Raw genomic sequence first — 21,826 nt, forward strand, 5'->3', positions numbered from 1 at the left:
GCCTGTCCTCCCTCTGTCGCACAGCAGCCCTCCCAGTTCCCCTGTGTTCCTGTGCCTCCGTCCCCTGGACCGTGTGCCCACTACCACTGCCCCCAGGTCCCTGTTGTTGTTGGGGTGGTGGGTTACCCTGGGTGCCCTGTAGTGGTGGACACACCGCTGATTGACCTGTCCTGGGTAGGGAGGTTTGGGCCCGCTGGGTGGGTGCTGTGCTGGTGTTACCAGAGGGTGGAAGGTCGGTGTTGGGCTGTGCCTGTGCAAGGGGAACCGACTGTCCTGAGGCCCACGATGGTCCGGACTGGTCATCAAGATCCAGTAGAGCAGAGCTGCTCTCGTCACTGTGGGCCTCTTCTGGGGGTGGAGTGGTGTTGTCTGGACCCTCTGGTGTGGTGACGGTCCTTCGGATTCCTGCAGGGGCATAAGAGCATGATTATTGCATTTGTGTGTGTGATGGTGTGCAATGGGTGGGTGTTTGTGTACCCCAGTGCAAGCATTCCTGTGTGTGGGTTTGTGTGATGATGGTTGGGGGGTGTTCTGGGTATATGCAGTGGGCATGCTTTAGTGAGGGGTGTCCATGCTTAGTTGTGTCATGCAGGGCTTGGTGTTGGGATGGGTGGTTGGTGTCATGGGTACATTAGTGAGGAGTTGTAGTGATAGGGTAGGGGGTGAGGGAGGGGGTGTGTGAGAGCATTCAGGTAGGGTGGGGGATCTGATAGTTCAGATTTGACTTACCAGTGTCCCATCCTCCACCGACTCTTCCGAGGCCCTCAGGATGCAAGATGGGCAAGACTTGCTCCTCCCATGTTGTTAGTTGTGGGGGAGGAGGTGGGGGTCCGCTGCCAGTCCGCTGCGCCACGATGTTGTGCCTGGAGACCATTGAACGCACCTTCCCCCGTAGGTCGTTCCACCTCTTCCTGATGTCCTCCCTATTTCTTGGGTGCTGTCCCACGGCGTTCACCCTGTCCACTATTCTGCGCCATAACTCCATCTTCCTGGCTATTGATGTGTGCTGTACCTGTGAGCCAAATAACTGTGGCTCTACCCGTACGATTTCCTCCACCATGACCCGGAGCTCCTCCTCGGAGAAGCGGGGGTGTCTTTGGCGTGCCATGGGGTGGTGTGGGTGATGTGTGGGGTGGTATTTGTGGTGATGAGTGTGGTGAGTGTAGTGGTGTGTGGTGTTTTGTGCGTGGATGTTGTGTGGGTGATGGTGTTGTGTGCCTCTGTGTGATGGGGTTGTCAATTGCTGTGCTCTCTCTCTGGCCTTCTTTCAGAATTTCTGGTCGTAGGGGTTCGTGGGTGAGGTGGGTTTGTGTTTTATATTGTATTGGGTTTGTGGGAGTGGTGTTTGTATGTGTGTCAGGTGTGTGTATTTGTAATTGTCCAATGTGGCGCTGTATTGGAGATGTGTGTGTATTTTGAGCGCGGCAGTGTGTACCGCCAATGGAATACCGCGTTGAATGACCGCTGCGTGGATTCGTGGGTCGTAATGGCATGGGCGTGTTTCTGTTGGCATGGAGGTGGAGGATTTGTTTCCGCCTGTTTATCACTGACCTTTGGTGTGGCGGTGTTGTGTGGGTGTCTGAATTTCACCGTATTCCGAGATGTGTGTCATAATAGCTGTGGCGGTATACCGCGGCTGCGGCGGTGTATTGGCGGTCTTCTGCACGGCGGTAAGCACCTTTTACCGCCAATGTTGTAATGACCCCCTATATGTTCTACCTTAACTATACACTGCACCCTGCCCTTGGGGCTACCTAGGGCCTACCTTAGGGGTGCCTTACATGTAAGGAAAGGGAAGGTTTAGGCCTGGCAAGTGGGTACACTTGACAAGTCAAATTTACAGTTTAAATCTAAACACACAGACACTGCAGTGGCAGGTCTGAGCCATGTTTACAGGGCTACTAGTGTGGGTGGCACAACCAGTGCTGCAGGCCCACTAGTAGCATTTGATTTACAGGCCCTGGCACCTCTAGTGCACTTTACTAGGGACTTACTAATAAATCAAATATGCCAATCATGGATAAACCAATCAACAATACAATTTACACAGAGAGCATATGCACTTTAGCACTGGTTAGCAGTGGTAAAGTGCTCAGAGTTCAAAAGCCAACAGCAACAGGTCAGAAAAGATAGGAGGCAGGAGGCAAAAAGATTGGGGATGACCCTGCATAAGCAAAAAATGTCCAACAGGTACTAATACACACACTCAGATATGCAGGTAATTATTGATGTAACCTACTCTCACATGTTGAGAAGTACTTGTTTAAATATGGGTGAGGTATACAACTACAGACACTGGTTGTCCAGTTTTATTGTCACATTGAGTTGCCATTACAAAGAGTGCTTGTTATTACTTCAACTGTTGTTTTACTAATGGATGTACAGTACTCAGCTAGGCTACATTTAGATTGTAAAGCATAGTGCTTTGAAGTTGAAGGTGCAAATGGCCTTCTCAGTTTCACTGAGCTTGAGGTGCTCTTGCAGATTTCTATGCTTATCTATATGTAGAGTACAACTCATAGATCTATTTAGAAAAATATAGTGCCCCTTACACATGCAGTTAAAGACTCAGAGAGGTACTTATACATTCATTCAGACACCCTGACAACAGTTAGAGTTGCAGAAATATTGCAGCTGATTGTACACTGGTACATACTTTTGCATTCCTCTTGTTTACCTAAACATATGATTCAACACTGATAGATGTATTGCTACACTCTCTCAGATATGTAGAGAAATTCTGAGACTCCCTACTCACCTATCTAAGCAAGTACTACTTTAAAAATGGCTCAGCCCTTCTTATGCAGAATGCAAATGGACACTTTTACTGTGTGGTAGAGTTTACATGAAAAAGGATGCTTGACAATCCTCAAAGTATCTTTTCACTGTGCAAAACTGAGCACTCAGCTACTATGTAGGTAAAAGATATAGCAGAGCGGTTTCTGGTTAAAACATTACATGTCCTTCTAAATCTCACTCACTTACAGATACACATATAGAGTGATGTGCTCTTTTATAATTGCAGTGTTAAGGTGATTGTACTAATGATATAGCTATTAACAAAAGAGCAGATCCACTGACACAGCCACTCTCACACCCAGATACACTGTCACATATACTCTGATACCTGGACATACAACCTCACACCCACTCTCACACCTAGAGAGACAGTCTCACATCTACTCTCACATCCAGACAAAGACCCATTGTTATATTTAGGGACAGACTGTCACACCCATTCTCACGTTTAGACAGATGCTTTGAAACCAGGTTTCAGACCCATACAGAGAGTTTCACACCCACTCTGACACCCAGACACCCACATTCACACCCACTGGTACATCCAGACAGAAACTCTTACACCCATTCTCACACCTAGAGAAATGAAACACTCTCACACTTTGGCCGTCACTATGACCCTGATCGTCTGTAGACCGACAGGGCTGCGGTGGCAGTCTGACCACCACCAGAGTGGTGGTGTGACTTTGGCCGTGGTCAGACCACCACATTATGACCGTGGTTGTTCGGCCAGAGTCGGACTGCCAGCAAAGCCAGTTTCCCTCCACTGGAGGGACTGGCAGTCCTAATTTGCCAGGGTGCAGCCTGCAGCACCGCCCTGGGGATTATGAGGCCCCTCACTACCAGCTTTTACATGGCGGTTGTACTGCACTGTAAAAGCTGGCAGACACAGTGTGCAGGGGGCCCCCATGGCCAGCCCCATTGTGCTTTACACTCTCTGCTATTCAGACACTGAAAAGCGTGACAGGTGCTGTTAGACCCTACGCACCGCAGCATTGCCGCTGGGTCCATTATGAGCTGGCATCAACGTTGTGGGCTGTTCCCCGCTGACCCAGTGGGGAACTTGTAATGGGACCCGCAGGAAGGCAGCTGCACTAGCAGCAACCTGACCCCTGGAGTTTGAGTGGCTGGCTTTTTTTCCAGCCAAACTTAAAATGACCTCCTTGGTCTCATGCGAAAACAGTCTTGCACAGTTACTCATACACCCATGTACTCTTTAGAAACTCCCACACCCAGATAGAAACTTTCACACCCACTCTCAGTCACAACCCGTCTCACACTGAAACACTTTCACAGTCACTCTCATACACAGGCATTCTGACATCCACTCTCACACCCAAACACACAGTCATACATCTAGTCTTACAATGACACACATAGGCCGACATTATGACCCAGGTAGTCTACAGACCGCCAGGACTGCAATGATGGTCTGACCACCACATTAGGACCATGGCAGTTTGGCCACGGTCAGACCACCAACACCATCAGTTTCCCTCCACTGGAAGGACTAGTGGTGCTGGCGGTCCTGGTCTTCCATGTCAGTGCTGCATGCAGCACCACCCAGCATGTTACGAGCCCTGTCTCTGCCACCTTTTGCACTGCCATGTAAAAGCTGGTGGTGATCAGGTGCAGGGGGCCCCATGAGATGAGGGCCCCTGCACTGCCAATACACTTGGCGTGGACAGTACAGGGGTCCCCATGGACAGCCCCGTCGTACTTTTCACTGTCTGCTATGCCACACCACACCACAACATTGCCGCCAGCTCCATTAAGAGCCCCATCAATGACGTGTGGCAACACCGTTTTTCTGGTATTACTTTCTCAAAAAAATCGGTCATTTTTTTCAAGTGGAGGATTTCTTTTATTGCATATAAAAGCCAGCAATGCTTGAAACTTGATTGAAACTTGTGATCAAAATACCTACACATGTTAGCAGGATCCAAAGAACACAGTTCTCTTGCTTTCTTCTTAATGTTACAGTTTGCCTCAGTTAAACATTGTAGAAAATCATCCCATGCATACTCTGCACAGTTAAGTGTCATAAATCAAATAGGAGGTGCTAAGTTTAAAAGCGGTGCTTCTCATATACACATGCTCCTACGAATAAAAGGTGCACCAAAATGTGGTACTGATACTGATGGGTGTGTACTGTCTTTTATAGAACAGTATGTTACATGTAGTATCCCAGATGAGAATAGTAACAAAATGCTGCAACAGCAAGGTCTACCATTCCAAACACATATATATGGAATTATTGTTGCCAAAGATACAGATGCAAAGAAAACGTTTATATGAGGTGTCATTTTGAATTTCCAAGGCCTATCATTTCAAAAGGAAGAGTGAACATCTTTTTATCTGCAGTCAAGCATATACTGACATGAAAATCACCAAAAAATACATATAATCTGAGAAGAACATAACCTTACAAATATATTAATGATTATAATCCTGTAATTTTCAAATTATTGAATGGAAACATGGACATACAGTTTGTTGCAGGCAATTTCTTTGCTTTTGCTTGCTATGTAACTTCATACATCACAAAATCGGAGAGAACAGAGATGAAGGAAACATGGGAGGGAATTTCTGCAGAAAAATCTCTGTTGAAGAAATTATACAGTTTCAGCTTAAAAATGCTGTCACATAGGGAGATAGGCTCATGTGGGTGCTGTGACAGATTGAGTTCAGCAAGCTACTTCACAATGTCTAGAGAACTTGTTTGTGTTAGTCTTACAACCCTGGCAGTCGGTGTTAAAGCGGCGGTAAGACTGCCAACAGGCCGGCTGTAAATAAAATGGAATTACGACCGTGGCGGAAACCGCCAACATAGACAGCCACTTTAACACTCCGACCGCCACGGCGGTACAAACAAACACCGCGGCGGTCACCGCCAACAGACAGGCGGAGGACAATGTACCGCCCATAGAATTACAACCCACCAATCGGCCACCTTTTCTGGGGCGGATTCACGGCAAACAAAAACACAGCGGAAACAGGACTTCGAAGGGAAAACACTTACCTCTACACACCCCACAAGGAACCAGGATGCCATGGAACCAGAGCTCCAGATTTTTCCAGACTTTATCTTCCTGTTCCTCTACCAGGAGAACGAACGCCAGCAGCGAAGACCATGGTGAGTACTGCACCTACGACACAGGGAAGGGGGGAGGGAAAAAACAGTGAAACACACACGTAATACGCAACACCCCCACCCCCACCCACTACAACACACATGCTAATACATCATGATACATCACAATTACACCCTCCGACTCCCCCTGGAAGAATGCAAGGCCAAAAGGAAATGAGTCGAATTATTGTGATATATTCAATTACATACATCAAAATTATTTACAAATATATACATTTATACTCTATACAATTAAATACACCAAGAACACAAGTCCAAGGGAGTCCACCATCACAGTCCGTGGATCACTGGGCCCAAAAGGCATGGGCGAGGCCCACACAAGTTACCCGAACAAGACGGAGAGAACACTGCAGGGGCATCAGATAGAAATAAAACAGGCACCTCAGGGGGAAGGGAAGGGGGGCACCTCAGCGGGTTGAGTGAACGACGCCAAATACACGAGGGGGCCCCATGCCCACTGTTCAATCCTGGGGAGTGCAAAGCTACAGTCTCTCAAGTCTCTACAGTGGGTGGTTTGCCCACTGTTCAATCCTGGGGAGTGCAAAGCCACAGTCTCTCAAGTCTCTACAGTGGGTGGGTTGCCCACTGCAATATCCTGGGGAGAGCAAAGCCACAGTCTCTCAAGTCTCTACAGTGGGTGGGTTGCCCACTGTTCAATCCTGGGGAGTGCAAAGCCACAGTCTCTCAAGTCCCTAGAGTGGATGGTTTGCCCACTGCTATATCCTGGTGAGTGCAAAGCCTCAGTCTCTCAAGTGGATGTCAGTCTCCACTGGTTCTGGAGGGGGATTTGTGCCCAGAGTGCTTCATCCTGCCACGGACAGATGTAGTGCATAACAGTCTCCACTGGATCTGGAGGGGGCTTTGTGCCGAGAGTGCTTCATCCTGCCAAGGACTGAGGTAGTGGATGTCTTCCTCCTCTGGTTCTGGAGGGGGCTTTGTGCCCAGAGTGCTTCATCCTGCTCGTGGCGGCCTCAGTAGTGTCAGAGCTTTTGGCGCTCGTAGGCCTGTGGTGCTTGTGGCGGCAGTGTCTTTGGCAGCGGTGCTTGTGGCGGCAGTGTCCTTGGCAGCGGTGCTTGTGGCAGCAGTGTCCTTGGCAGCGGTGATTGTGGCGGTGTTGTCTTTGGCAGCGCCAGTGTCTTTGGCAGCGCCAGTGTCTTTGGCAGCAGTGCTTGTGGTGGCGGTGTCCTTGGCAGTGGTGCTTGTGGTGGCGGTGTCTTTGGCAGCGGTGCTTGTGGCGGTGGTGTCCTTGGCAGCGGTGCTTGTGGCAGCGGTGTCCTTGGCAGCGGTGCTTGTGGCAGCGGTGTCCTTGGCAGCGGTTCAGCTGCTGGCAGTCCTGTCTGTGGCAGTGTGGCTGCTGGAGGTCGCCTCCTGGGCAACGGGGCTGCTGCTGGCGGTCCTGTCTGTGGCAGTGGGGCTGCTGGCGGTCACCTCCTGGGCAACAGGGCTGCTGCTGGCGGTCCTGTCTGGGGCAGTGTGGCTGCTGGCGGTCGCCTCCTGGGCAACGGGGCTGCTGCTGGCAGTCCTGTCTGTGGCAGTGGGGTTGCTGGCGGTCGCCTCCTGGGCAACGAGGCTGCTGCTGGCGGTCCTGTCTGGGGCAGTGTGGCTGCTGGCGGTGGACTCTTGGACAGCGGGGCTGCTGCTGGCGGTCCTGTCTGGGGCAGTGGGGCTGCTAGCGGTCGCCTCCTGGGCAGCGGGGCTGATAGTGGTCTTCTCCGCCGTGCTGATCTTCCCAGACTTGCCGGTTTTCTTGTGCCCCATCCCCACCTTGGAAGGTGTCGCAGCTGACTCCAGAATCCCAACTGTACCCCTGGGAGCGGCTTTGGTGGCTGGTGTCTTCCCCCTCTCCCACCGGGCACTGGCCAACTTTTGAAGCTTGACAGGTGGGGGACTGTCCGTGCTGTGGCTCCTTGCCACACTGGCTGCCCTGCTGCCTGGTGCACTCCATAATCCAGTGACTACTGGCACCACTGGTCCCGCCGATGTTGTGGCTGAGGTGCTAGGTTGGGACCTGAAGAGTCGGGCCCTAGGAGACTGACGGGGTGGGGGAGGTGAGGGAAAGAGGTCAAGGGTGGCGAGGAAAAGTTTCTTAGGAACAGTGGGACGGGTAGATGGAGGCGGTTTGGGAGTGGAGGAAGAGGTAGTGGTCGTAGGAGGTGTACGTTTGCTGACTTTGGGTGAATGTGCATGGGCTGGAGGCTGTCGTAAGGTGGATGGCTGTTGGGTGAGTGTGTGTGGCTGCATTTGTGTACCTTGGGAGGTAGGCTCACAGACACACTGGGAGAGGACACAGGGGATGTGTGAATGGTAGTGAGGGTGGTGACTGCACATGAGCGGAGTGTGGTGGTGGGTGTGCTAGTGATGGACGTAGTGGCTGAAGATGTAGTGCATGCAGGTGTGAGCGAAGACGAGACTTGGAGGGAGGAAGGAGACGAGGAGGAGGGGGACACAGTGGAGGCAGTGGATGTTGGTATGTCTGCATGTGTGTGATGCTTGCGTGAGTGCCTTTGGGATGTGTGGTGCTTATGCTTGCCTGAGCTTCCTTTGTGTGTTGAGGTGTGTGCATGCTGGTCTGATGGTGTGCTTGGGATGGGCTGAGGTACAGGTGTGTGGGGCTGGGTGGAGGAAGTTGGAGGAGGGAGGCTAGAGACAGGGACATGGCTGCCATCAGTGCTGAGGCCAGAGTCTGAAAAGCTTGCTGAAGGGCTGCCTGACCAAAATGAATGCCCTCCAGGAATGCATTGGTTTGTTGCAACTGCCTCTCTACACCCTGGATGGCATTCAAAATGGTAGACTGCCCAACAGTGAGGGATCTGAGGAGGTCAACGGCCTCCTCACTGAGGGCAGCAGGGGTGACAGGGGCAGGGGCTGAGGTGCCTGGGACGAAGGTGATGCCCACCCTCCTGGGTGCAAAGTCTGAGGGGCTGCTGGGAGGGCAGTGCTGGAGGGGGGTGGCGGCTGTACATGTAGATGAGGGGGGGACAGATGGGCCCGCCACAGCAAAGGGAGCTCCCATCAGAGGAGGAGTCCGTATCGTTGGTGTCAGCTCCTGTCCCCGCCGTGGAGCTCCCCTCGCCCTCCGTTCCACTGGTGAATTCGGAGTCCGTAGTCAAGCCCTCCAGGGCCATGTGGGATGCAGCTCCCTCCTGCTCCGGTGCCACTGCTCGTCCGCCTCATGATGCTTATGCACACAAGTACAGGGAGACCACAAAAAGGGGGTGGGGAAGACAGAAGAAAGACATGTTGAGTGCATGCAATACCGCTACCGTTAGCGGACACAACAGACAAAGAAGCCCCCTGCACTACGCCGCGCACTTGGGGTCCACTATTCAATCCCTGGGACATGGCTTACAAGGCTATGGCAGATTTCTGCACACATGTATGTCACAGGAGCCTGACTGGGTGTAGTTGGCACTGTACCCAGGTGGGGTGGGGTGACACAGGATCTGCCTGAAAAAGGGGACTTAACTAGCAAACTCGCCCTGGCCTAGGGGAACCCACAGCCCACCTCCCCCACCCAGACACCTACAATGCGCGCTGAATCAGCTGAATGAGAGTGTACTCACCCCCTTGTTGCTGCTGTGATGCCCTTGAGCGCCCATCTAACTCCAGGTATGCCACCGCCAGGATCCTGAACATCAGGGGGGTCATGGTGCGAAGGGCACCCCTCCCACGTTGGGAGGCCATCCCCTGCTGGGCCTCCGCCGTCTTCTTGCTCCAGCGGCGAATGTCCCCCCATCTTTTCCGGCAGTGGGTGCTCCGTCTGTGGTAGACCCCCAGGGTCCGGACGTCCTTGGCGATGGCACGCCAAATATCCTTCTTCTGGTGGGCGCTGACCTACAGGAATTGTACGGGGAAAAAAGAGAAGTTATTACCAACTGCACCGTCACAGTCATTGGCCCGCATCCCTATCCTTGCCATGTGGCACATGCACTCACCGTCGTTTCATGCACGCCTCATTCTCCCCCCCCTATCTTTCATCCACCCTACTCCACACAGCCATTGCCCATACAGCATGCTCCCAGTGTACTTACCTGCTTGTCTGGAGGACCGTAGACTAGCGTGTACTGGGGGGACCCCAAAACACGAGATTCTCCAACTCCTCCATGCTGAAGGCAGAGGCCCTTTCCCCAGACGCACAAGCCATTGTCTCTTCCAGACTGAGGTCACAGCAGCACTTGTAGTGTAGGTCCTCTCCTGGCGAAGATCAGGTATCGAGTGATTGAACAGATGGAAAATGGCGGTCACGTCCGCGGCGGTGCGTACCGTTACCACCAGCGTACATCGTCATTGGCTCCTGGGACCCATAGGGTCCAATGTTAACCAATGCAGAATTGCGCAGCGGTCTTCGACCGCCTACTGCAACGGTGTACAACGCCAGCACAGTTACCTCATATCCCATTGTCCCACTTTACAGGTCAAGCAGCCGTCATTTCAGGGGCCCACATGGCATTATTTTGGACTGCGTCACACATATCTCTGCCTTGCTTAAACACTAATACAGCCATATGTCGATTTGCAAACATTTTTCGATTAAGTTGTGTTTACGTACCTCAGAGCTGGTTGACACTCTGCTCGCTGTTCTCCTCCTTAGGCAACGTCCACTGGGGCAGGTGAGGAGATGGCGGCATCCTCCGCTGTACAGACTGCTGGTGGGCCTGTCGACAATGGAGGTGCGACATGTGATCATCACCTACAGACTTGATCGTACCACAATCCTGGAACTGTGTGCCCAGTTGGAGCCAGACCTGATGTCAGCTATCCGCCATCCCATAGGAATCCCCCCTCAAGTGCAGGTGCTGTCAGTACTCCATTTCCTTGCAAGTGGGTCATTTCAAACAACAGTGGCCATAGCATCAGGGATGTCCCAGCCTATGTTTTCCAATTTGTTGTCCAGAGTGTTGTCTGCCCTGCTGAAACACATGCGGAGCTACATCGTTTTCCCTCAGGTGGAGGATTTGCCTACAGTGAAAGGTGACTTCTATGCCCTGGGGCATATCCCCAACATCATAGGTGCCATTGATGGAACACATGTGGCCTTTGTCCCCCCCACAGGAGTGAACAGGTGTACAGAAACCGGAAGAGTTACCATTCGATGAATGTGCAGATGGTGTGTTTGGCAGACCAGTACACCTCCCATGTTAATGCCAAATTCCCTGGATCAGTGCATGACGCTTAAATCCATGGAATAGTAGCATCCCTTATGTGATAGGGCAACTCCAGAGGCACCGTGTGTGGCTATTAATTGAGGACATTGACCCTATACAGTGTGAATAGGTGTCTGGGTCTGGGGATGTCCCTATGAGTTAGTGTGTGTCTAACAGTTGTCCCTCACCATTTGCAGGTGACTCTGGTTACCCCAACCTGTCATGGCTACTGACCACTGCGAGGAATCTCAGGACAAGGGCAGAGGAATGCTACAATGAGGCCCATGGGTGAACTATGAGGATTATAGGGAGGACCTTCGGCCTCCTGAAGGCCAGGTTCAGGTGCCTCCATATGACAGGTGGATCCCTATTCTACTCACCAAAGAAGGTATGCCAGATCATGGTGGCCTGCTGTATGCTTCACAACTTGGCTTTGCGACGACAGGTGCCTTTTCTGCAGGAGGATGGTCCAGATGGAGGTGTTGTGGCAGCTGTAGAGCCTGTGGACAGTAAAGATGAGGAAGCAGAAGAAGAGGACATAGACAACAGGAACACAGTGATCCACCAATACTTCCAGTGAGACACAGGTAAGAAGACAACACTGCCTGCCACATCTCATTTAATTCTACTACCTCTCATCTGTCTGTCATTTTCACCCAGTTAATGGCCACTGAGTTGTCAATTTCCCTTACGATTTCACACATGTGGGTCCCAATGTGTGACATCTGCTTTGTTTCTGCATGGACTAGAGCTGTGTGACAAAGGTATGTTGACAATACAATGGACATTGCTATTTCCCTCAATTATTGCAAATACACAATTGTGAAAGCACAGACTGACTCCAGATAGTTTTGTGATTTAAGGGTGTTTATTTAAGTGATAAATAGTGTAAGGGGTTGTAAAATGGTCAGGGGTGATGGTGGAGGAATGTCCATGGCAGAGTCCAGTCTATTAGTCTCACAAGTGCATTGTCCAAAGGGGCATAGGAAGTGGAGCTGGGGCAGTTTAAGGATGGACAGGGTGACAAATTGGGACAGAAGTTTGACATTCAGGGTGGTCTCATTTCTTGTCGGGGTCTTGGCATTGTTATCTGTCTTTGTCCTGGTTCTCAGGGACCGCTAGCAGGGTGGTTCTCCATCTGCAGGGGGTGGTTTGCTGGTGTGGTGGTCCTGTGGCGGTGCCTCCTGTCCACTAGCGCCGGTGGAGGTGGTGGGCAGTTCATCGTCCAGGCTAGTGTCAGAGGCCCCTTGTTGTGCCACAGTGTCCCTCCTGGTGTTCGCGAGTTCCTTCAGCACCCCTACAATGGTGCCAAGGGTGGAATTTATGGATTTTTGTTCCTCCCTAAAGCCCAGATACTGTTCCTCCTGCAGCCGCTGGGTCTCCTGAAACTTGGCCAGTACCGTTGCCATAGTCTCCTGGGAATGGTGGTAGGCTCCCATGATGTTGGAGAGGGCCTCGTGGAGAGTGGGTTCCCGGGGCCTATCCTCCCCCTGTCACACAGCAGCCCTCCCAGTTCCCCTGTGTTCCTGGGCCTCTGTTCCCTGAACCGTGTGTCCACTGCCACTGCCCCCAGGTCCCTGGTGTTGTTGGGGTGGTGGGTAAGCCTGGGTTCTCTGTAGTGGTGGACACACTGCTGATTGACGTGTCCTGGGGACATAGGGATGGGCCCACTGGGTGGGTGCTGTGTTGGTGTTTCCAGAGGGGGGAACCTCTGTAGTGGCCTGTGCCAGTGTGAGGGGAACCAACTGTCCCAAGGTCCCAGATAGGCTGAGCTGGTCATCTAGATCCAGTTGGACAGAGCTGCTGTCATCACTGTGGGCCTCTTCTGTGGATGGAGTGGACATGTCTGGACCCTCCTGTCTTGTGACGTTGGGTAGGGGTCCTACAGGGGTGTAAAGGCATGATTATTGCATCTGTGTGTGCCATGGTGTGCAATGTGTGGCTGACCCTGTACCCCAGTGCTTGCATTCCTGTGTAGGACCTTGAGTGATAATGGTTTAGGGGGGTGTATGGGTATGTGCAGTGGACATGCTTTGGTGATGGGGGTCCATGCTTTGTTGTTACATGCAGGGCTTGGGTTTGGGATGTGTGGTTTGTGATATTGGGACATACGTGAGGAGTTGGAGTGATGGGGTGAGGGTGAGGGTGGGGGTATGTGATAGCATGCAGGTGAGTGGGGGATGAAGTAGTGAAAGATTTGCCTTACCAGAGTCCATTCCTCCAGCTACTCCTGTGAGGCCCTCAGGATGCAGTATAGCCAAGACCTGCTCCTCCCATCTAGTGAGTTCTGGGGGAGGTGGTGGGGGTCCGCCGCCAGTCCTCTGAACCGCAAGGTGGTGTCTTCCACCACTTCCACCAGGTTGTTCCACCTCTTACTGATGCCATCCCGTGTTCTTGGGTGCTGTCCCACTGCGTTGACCCCGTCCAAGATTCTTCGCCATAGCTCCATCTTCCTAGCTATGGTGGTGTGCTGCACCTGTGATCCGAATAGCTGTGGCTGTACCCGGATGATTTCCTCCACCATGACCCTGAGCTCCTCCTCAGAGAACTTGGGGTGTCTTTGCGGGGCCATGGGGTGGTGTGGGTGATGTGTGGGGTGGTGTGTGTTGTGATGTGTGGGGTGATATTTAGAGGTGTGTTGTGTGAGGTGCTTGGATGTTGTGTGAGTGATGGTGTAGGGTGCCTGTGGATGCTATTGTTCTTTCTGGTGGTGTCTCTCTGGCCTTCTGTCACAATTGTTGACGTAAGGGTGTGTGGGTGATGTGGGTGTGTGTTTTATATTGTATTGGATGTGTGGGAGTAGTGTGTGTATGTGTATCAGGTGTGTGTATTTGGAATTGTCCAATGTGGATGTGTTTTGTAAATGTGTGTGTATTTTGAGCACGGCGGTGTGTACCGCCAATGGAATACCGCGGTTGAAAGACCGCCACGTGGATTCGTGGGTCGTGATAGTGTGGGCATATTCCTGTTGGTGTGACGGTGGAGGTTTTGTTTTCGACAGTTTATCACTGACCTTTGGTGTGGCGGACTTGATAGGGGAAGTATTTGATGGCCCTGAGACTTCAACAACAGGGGGGAAGCTCAGGACAAGCCCTTGGAGATTTCTTCACAAGCAGAAAAGCACAACAAAGTCCAGTCTTTGTCCCTGTGCACAAGCAGAAGCAGCAACTGCAAGATACCTCCACAAAGCACAGGCAGGGCAGCACTTCTCCTCGGCTTTTCAGCTCTTCTCCAGGCAGAGGTTCCTCTTGATGTCCAGATGTGATCTAACGTCTGTGGTTTTGGGGACCCTTCTTATACCTATTTTGGCCTTTGAAGTAGGCTTACTTCAAAGGAAAGTCTCCCTTGTTTGTGAAATCCTGCCTTGCCCAGGCCAGGCCCCAGACACACACCAGGGGGTTGGAGACTGCATTGTGTGAGGGCAGGCACAGCCCTTTCATATGTGTGTGACCACTCCTCCCCTCCATCCTAGCACAAATGACTCATCATGATATGCAGGCTACACCCAACTCCCTTTGTGTCACTGTCTAGAGAGAGGTGTAAAGAGCCCAACTGTCAAACTGACCCAGACAGGGAATCCACAAACAGGCAGAGTCGCAGAATGGTTTAAGCAAGGAAATGCTCACTTTCTAAAAGTGGCATTTTCAAACACACAATCTTAAAATTAACTTTACTAAGATATGTATTTTTAAATTGTGAGCTCAGCGACCCCAAACTCGACATGTCTATCCGTTCCAAAAGGGAATCAACGCTTTAATCATATTTAAAGACAGCCCCCATGTTAACCTATGAGAGGGACAGGCCTTGCAACAGTGAAAACCGAATTTAGCAGTATTTCACTGCCAGGACATATAAAACACGTTAGTATATGTCCTACCTTAAACATACACAGCATCCTGCCCATGGGGCTACCTAGGGCCTTCTTTAGGGGTGTCTTACATGTAAGAAAAGGGAAGGTTTAGATCTGGCAAGTTTTCGAATTGGATGTTTAAAACTGCACACACAGACACTGCAGTGGCAGGTCTGAGCCATATTTACAGGGCTTCTAATGTGGGTGGCTTCTAATGTGGGTGGCACAACCAGTGCTGCAGACCCACTAGTAGCATTTGATTTACAGGCCCTAGGCACCTCTAGTGCACTGGACTAGAGAGTTATCAGTAAATCAAATATGCCAATCATGGAAATCCAATTACATACACAGTTTATATAGGAGCACTTGCACTTTAGCACTGGATAGCAGTGGTAAAGTGCCCAGAGTAACAAAAACAGCAAAAACAATGTCCAGCCACATCAACAAGCTGGGAAACAGAGGCAAAAAGTTAGGGGAGACCACGCCAAGGATGCCAAGTCTAACAACAGTAAATAAGTGAAACACAACACAGAAATAAAAATCCAACACCAATTCATAAAAATAGGAAATATTTGTATCTTTAAAATGACACCAATATGACAACTATCCAATGTAGATATTAATTTTCAAAGATTAAATGAAAATAAATGCATTTTAGTGCATAAAAACCAAATGCACCAACCAGGGACATCTGGTCACACTTGATGAGACAAAGTAAAAAATTGAGGCTAATCGTGATGGAGCCCTGCTTGGATACACTGAGCGGGAAGCCTCGGTCAAAGCTTTACCTTAACACTTAGAAATTTTTCTGAAGCTTTTTTTCTCATCGTCTGTAGAGGCTCCTCTTCAGGCCGGGATATGACAATGGCAGTTTGATTCAGCACGAGATCCTGGTCAACTCCTTGAAGTCTCGTTGATGGGGAAAAGCTCTGGAGCTTCAGCATAACGAGCTTGACATTCAGGCCTGGTCACGGTTCGACGACTCCGGCGTGACTCTCGTCGACGAGTCATCACTTCATGGAGCTTTCTTCCAAAGTTTCTCCAAACTTCTGGACCTTTTTCCAGAAGTCCTTTTTGGGTCCTCAAAGTGTCTACAAACATGGTGCAATGTTCTAGAAGCTCTGAGTTTCTCCTTGGAAGTTGGGACTACAGTTCCTAGAATGCACCTCGTCAGAATCCTGAAATGGCCACTGGATGCTGGTCAGCTGGGCTATTCTTGTAGGACTTCATGCAGGGGTCTCTGGTCAGCTCCTTTGTACCTGTGGATTACAGGAAATCCACTCCTGGAGTTGCAGAAACAGGGCAAAGTCATTTTCTTTTTGAAGCCCAAAGTGTGCAACTGGTGCAGTCCTTGTGAGTGCAGTGTCCAGGTGCAGGCCAGAGGGCCATCAGGACAGTCCTTCTTCTCTAGTATCTTCTTCTAGCAGGGATCTGAATTGTGGGGCATCTCTGCCATATGTATCCTTGCTCCTGAGGGTGGGAAGTATGGGGGTGCTCCTGTCCAATAGATTGCAGCCCACCACCCTCTGGGGTGACCACTTCCAGTGACGTGTGGCAAAAAACAGTCCCAGGGAGCAACATTCAGTTAAGATCCAAGATGGCAAAAATTCATCCTTACAGTTTAGAGTCCACCAACTGGTGTTTCTAAGTATCTCTTAACACGCCCCTTTCAGCTCCTCTCGTAATATAATCAGTGGGGCTCCCATCTGTCTGGGGTTGAAAAGGGGAAAAGGGGGAGGTTCAGTTTCTGTCCCAAGTAACTTTCTCTTCTTTGAAGACCAGTTTGGCTACTCTTCCCCCATCCTGCTATGCCATCTGCTGTAGTAGTTCTCCACCCACCAGATGCTTCCTTTGTGTCAGCCAAGGCCACTTCATACCTCAATAAGGTAGTCTCGCTCGGGCTGCCAGAGGTTGACCAATCAGGAAAGGGCACTACAGGGCTGAATTTGATAACTTTCAGAAAGAGTTCTAAGAAGCTTTCAACATTGGCAAGTTGTTGGATATAATATAACATTTACTTTGATACCAAACTTGCTATATTTAGCTAATCTCTATTGAAAATAAGACTTTATTATTTTAAAATAAAGCCTCTGAATGTTAGCCTATGGAGCCCATTGACTACACAAATGTGGCTGTCTTTCCCTTGCCAGGGCTTATAAAACATATTTGATAAAGTCCCTGCTTATATTTACACTGCACCAAATCCTGGGGGCACCTAGGGCAGACCTTAGGTGTGATTTATATGCAACAATAAGGTAGTTTGAGACGTTGGAAGTACTTTTAATTCCAAAGTCGAGTTTGAGGTTAATTTTAACTCAAAAGCAGACAGCAATGCATGCCTGCATTTACCATGCCATTGGACACCACAGCAGTGCACATATAGGTGCACTATTTATATTGGGGTCGCTAAACCTACATACTCCATCATATACTAGGGACTACGGGTAGGTTGTGAGAGCCAATTATAATTAGGTCTAATTTGCATATACCATTTTACACAGAGCACTGGCACTGGGACTGGTTAGCAATGCCGAGGGCACAGTCAGAGTCTGTAACCACCAGTATCAATTCACACATTTGGGGGATGATCACAGCAAAAAGGATGACTATCCCATCCTGATGCAAACAATCATGACACCTGTGCAAAGATTAATACATACACTAACACACCCATCTATAAACTTAGACAAAGACTAACAAACCCAGTCACTTCCTGATATCTATACTGACATACCCAGACACACTCTGATGCATACACTCACATATCCAGGCAAACGCTCATGCATACATTGACACAGCCAAATACATACTCATCCATGCACTTACACACCACATCACACACTGGTGCATACACTAACACACCCAAGTACACACTAATGCATAAGTGAACACACTCAGACCAAAACTGGTTGTTAGACCTGGCATCCTTGGCGTAGTCTCCTTTGTCTTTTTGCCTCTACTTCCCACATTTTGACTGTGTGCTGGACTTTGATTTTGCTGGTTCTGGTACTCTGAGCCCTTTACCACTGCTGACAAGTGCTAAAGTGCAAGTGTTCCCTGTGTACATTGTAGGTGTGATTGGCATATTTAATTTGCTAGTAAGTCCCTAGCAAAAGTGCACTGGAGATGCCCAGGGCCGGTGAATCAAATGCTACTAGTGGGCCTGCAGCACTGATTGTGCCACCCACATGAGTAGCCTTGTAAACATTGCTCAGACCTGCCACTGCATTGTCTGTGTGTGTAGTTTTAAACTGCCAATTTGACCTGGCAAGTGTACCCATTTGTTAGGCCTGAACATTTCCTTTTTATACATATAAAGCACCCCTAAGGTAGGCCCTTGAGAGCCCCATATTTTAACAACACAAAAGGATGATGGACGGAGTGCTGACAATGCAAACACTCACCCCCAGTCATAGCTCTGGGTTTAATCCATCGTTCTTTTGCTCACCATGCCACCCCAGTTTGGACCCAGCCATATGCAAATCAGTCTTGACCCTGTTCCTCATGGGAACAGTCCAGCCCGAACTGCCAGGCCAGGTCCTCCCTGGACCGGAAGAATCCCCATAGGCAGAGTGCAGTGTATGTTAAAGATAGGACATATACTGATGTGTTTTACATGTCCTGACAGTGAAATACTGCCAAATTCAGTTTCACTGTTGCAAAGCCTATCCCTCTCATTGGTTAACATGGGGACTGCCTTTAAATATCTTTAAGTGCAGTTTCTCTTTGGGAGCAGCTAGTTATTTGGAGTTTGGGGTCTCTGAACCTTTTTAGAAAGTAGGCATTTTCTTGCTCAAACCATTCTGTGACTCTGCCTGCTTGTGTATTCCCAGTCTGGCTCAGACTGACAGTTGGGCTGCTTTTAAATCTCCACTAGACAGTGACACAAAGGGAGCTGGGTGTAGCCTGCATATCCTGATGGGTCATCTGGACTAGAGTGGAGGGAGGAGCTGCCACTTACACCTGAATGGGTTGTGCGTGCCCTCACACAATGCAGTCTCTAATCCCCTGGTGTGTGAATGGGTTGTGCCTGCCTTCACACAATGCAGACTCTAATCCCCTGGTGTGTGTCTGGGGCCAGGCCTGGGCAAGGCAGGATCCTGTGAACAACAGAGACTTTTCTTTGAAGTTGGCCTTCTCCAAAGGCAGAAAGGGGTATAAGTGGTGGACCCAAAACCCTTGAGTTTAGATTACTTCTGGACTCAAGAGGAACCTCTGCCAAGGAGAAGAGCTGGAGGAGGAGTACTGCCCCTTTGCCTGTGACTGTGCCTTAAGGGAGCTGAGGACAAAACCATAGCACTACAGCACCATCGGAATGCACACTCTCTGCAAAGCAAATAGTATGCATTCGGGTGGTGCTGGGCAGGCACCCCCTTTGGCCCCCAGCACTGACTTTCTGTCAGCCTTTCCATGGAAAACTAAGTTGTAATCAGCACAGCGGTGCTGAATTCAGCGCTGCTGTGGCGGAGCACAACTCAGGCAGCCATTTACCCATTGGGAACCACATTCCTGGTGGTGACGTTGGTCCCCTGGTAGGTCCGCCCACCAGGGCTGTAATGTGTTAAACGCTCCTATCATCACCACCAGTCTGGCGGTCCGCCAGACTCACAATGATGCCCCATGGCTTCCCTGTAAACTTTTGTTTATATATATCTGTAGATAGATAGATAGATAGATAGATAGATAGATAGATAGATAGATAGATAGATAGATAGATAGATAGATAGATAGATAGATAGATATGTGTGTGTGTATATATATATATATATATATACATATATATATATATATATATATATATATATTATGTTAAGAGATGGCATACTACACTCTGCTCCTCTGCATATATTTTCAAAGATAGCATCATATTATTTCAAATGTTGCAGTGAGGTTCTCTATGATGTTATAAAACATTTCATGAGTGATGTTATATTTTGGATTGTCAACTGTGCATGGCTACGGAATGAGTTATAGTTATCTTAGAGCACAAATTGTATAGAGATAACTAGTGAATTCCAGTGTTTTTGTTTTAGTTTAAAACATTACGCTGTCACTGAAAGTTTCACCTAAGTATATTGTCACTTTAACCTTTGTTTTTTTCAGTGAATTTCTATTTTTTTAACATAAAGGAAGATTTTATTACAAGACATAAAGCCAAACTTCCTGATGCGCACATCATTTGGCTGTGTGCCACTGGGAGCTGGCCACAGGTCAGGCCCTGCATCCAGCGTTCCCCGCTGTAGCCTGACATGGGCTTGGCAGAACCGCCTGGCCTCTGAGCAAGCAATCCACGCACCGCCTTCTGCAACACCAAAATTTAAAAAGTGAGCCTATTGGCTTTATGAAGGAGTGAGAATTTTAATATCTATAAAGAAAATCTACCATATTTCTCCAAAAATCACCTATATTTTTAATCAAATGTATATTTAAATAATTCAGACAAATCATAATTTATTCATTTTGATTACTGAAAAAAAGTTTATTACACTTTTAATAAAAATATGTCTGAACCTCTGTCTTTTTGCTTAGTTTGTTCAATCATTTATTATTTATAGGGGCATATTTACAAGCCACTACTGCCATCTTGCATCGCCATAGCATCATTTTTTTAAGCTAAGGCAGCGCTAAGGTGGCTTTTACCCTGAGCCGTATTTACAAACTTTGTGCCACTTTGCAACCTGTTGCACCACTTGCCTGCATCAAACATATTGTATGCAAGTGGGGCATTCTGACGCAGGGAGGCCCGAAAAAGTGGCTCAGTGAAATGTACACCATTTCACTGCTCCTTTTTTCCTATAATTTTTAGCGCGTGCTCAGAGCAGACATTAAAATGACCCACCCATTTTAATCAATGGGCCTCCCTATGCTTCGCTGCACTAGAACCAACATTTTTTACACTAATGCAGTGATGGGCCACAATAGCATCAAAAATCTTGGCGCTATTGCCCTAATAACTGCTATGGTGCACTGTATTGTAAATACGATGCAACCATGAGGTCATTAAGTGGGACATGGGTCACAGAAGAAAAGTGGCTCATCAGGCCACTGCACCGTTTTCTTGTAAATATTCCCACATAGTTTTTCCCTTTTTGTCTGGGTGTTCGGTTCCCACCCAGGACATCCACTTTTTTTTAACTCTAGGGATGTTGAGAGGAACCCCTGGGATTCTTGAAGTGGCCTTAGTTTGGGGGTGGACTGGAGCTGGCTACTTATTTTACTTTACCGGGTGCCCTGGTGCCCACCCGGGGCTCCCAACACCATTGGTTTTCTTTATTATAGCCTTAGATGCTGCCATAGTGGACTCTACTGGCCATTAAAGGCCCCCTCCAGTGTTAAAGGCCCAAGCTGAAGGCGAGGGCCTTTAACAAGGGAGCAGAACTTTAATGGCTGGTCTAGCCCAGCTACAAAGCCCTGAGCACTCCATTGTTTCCAAAGGAGCTCCAACATTCCAATGCTTTAATACTGTATGGTACTGCATACTTTACATTACATATTGCCCTAAGTTAAGCCTGCCTGGTCTGTACCATTGCTACCAGGAATTGAGCTCAAGTTAATTTAGTGACCTTTGTGGCTCATCCTGAGAAGTTAGGGCCATATTAATACTTTTTTAGCGCCACATGTGTGTCATTTTGTGACGAAAAGCAGTGCAAACTTCCAAAATTCAATTGTATTTTGTAAGTTTGTGCCGATTTTGCATCAAAAAGCGACGCAAATGCAGCGCTAAAAAAATATAAATATCGACCTTAGTGAGATGCTTAACTGCCGACCCCCAAAAAAGAATCCACCTTCTTACTGCTGTGCAATAAGAGTTGTAGGACAGAGCGGGCTCAAGCAGGGTGATGATTTGTTTATAATGAAAAAGGATGCGGTTATTGTGCA

The sequence above is a fragment of the Pleurodeles waltl genome, chromosome 1_2 (genome assembly GCF_031143425.1).
Source record: "Pleurodeles waltl isolate 20211129_DDA chromosome 1_2, aPleWal1.hap1.20221129, whole genome shotgun sequence".
NCBI lineage: Eukaryota > Metazoa > Chordata > Amphibia > Caudata > Salamandridae > Pleurodeles > Pleurodeles waltl.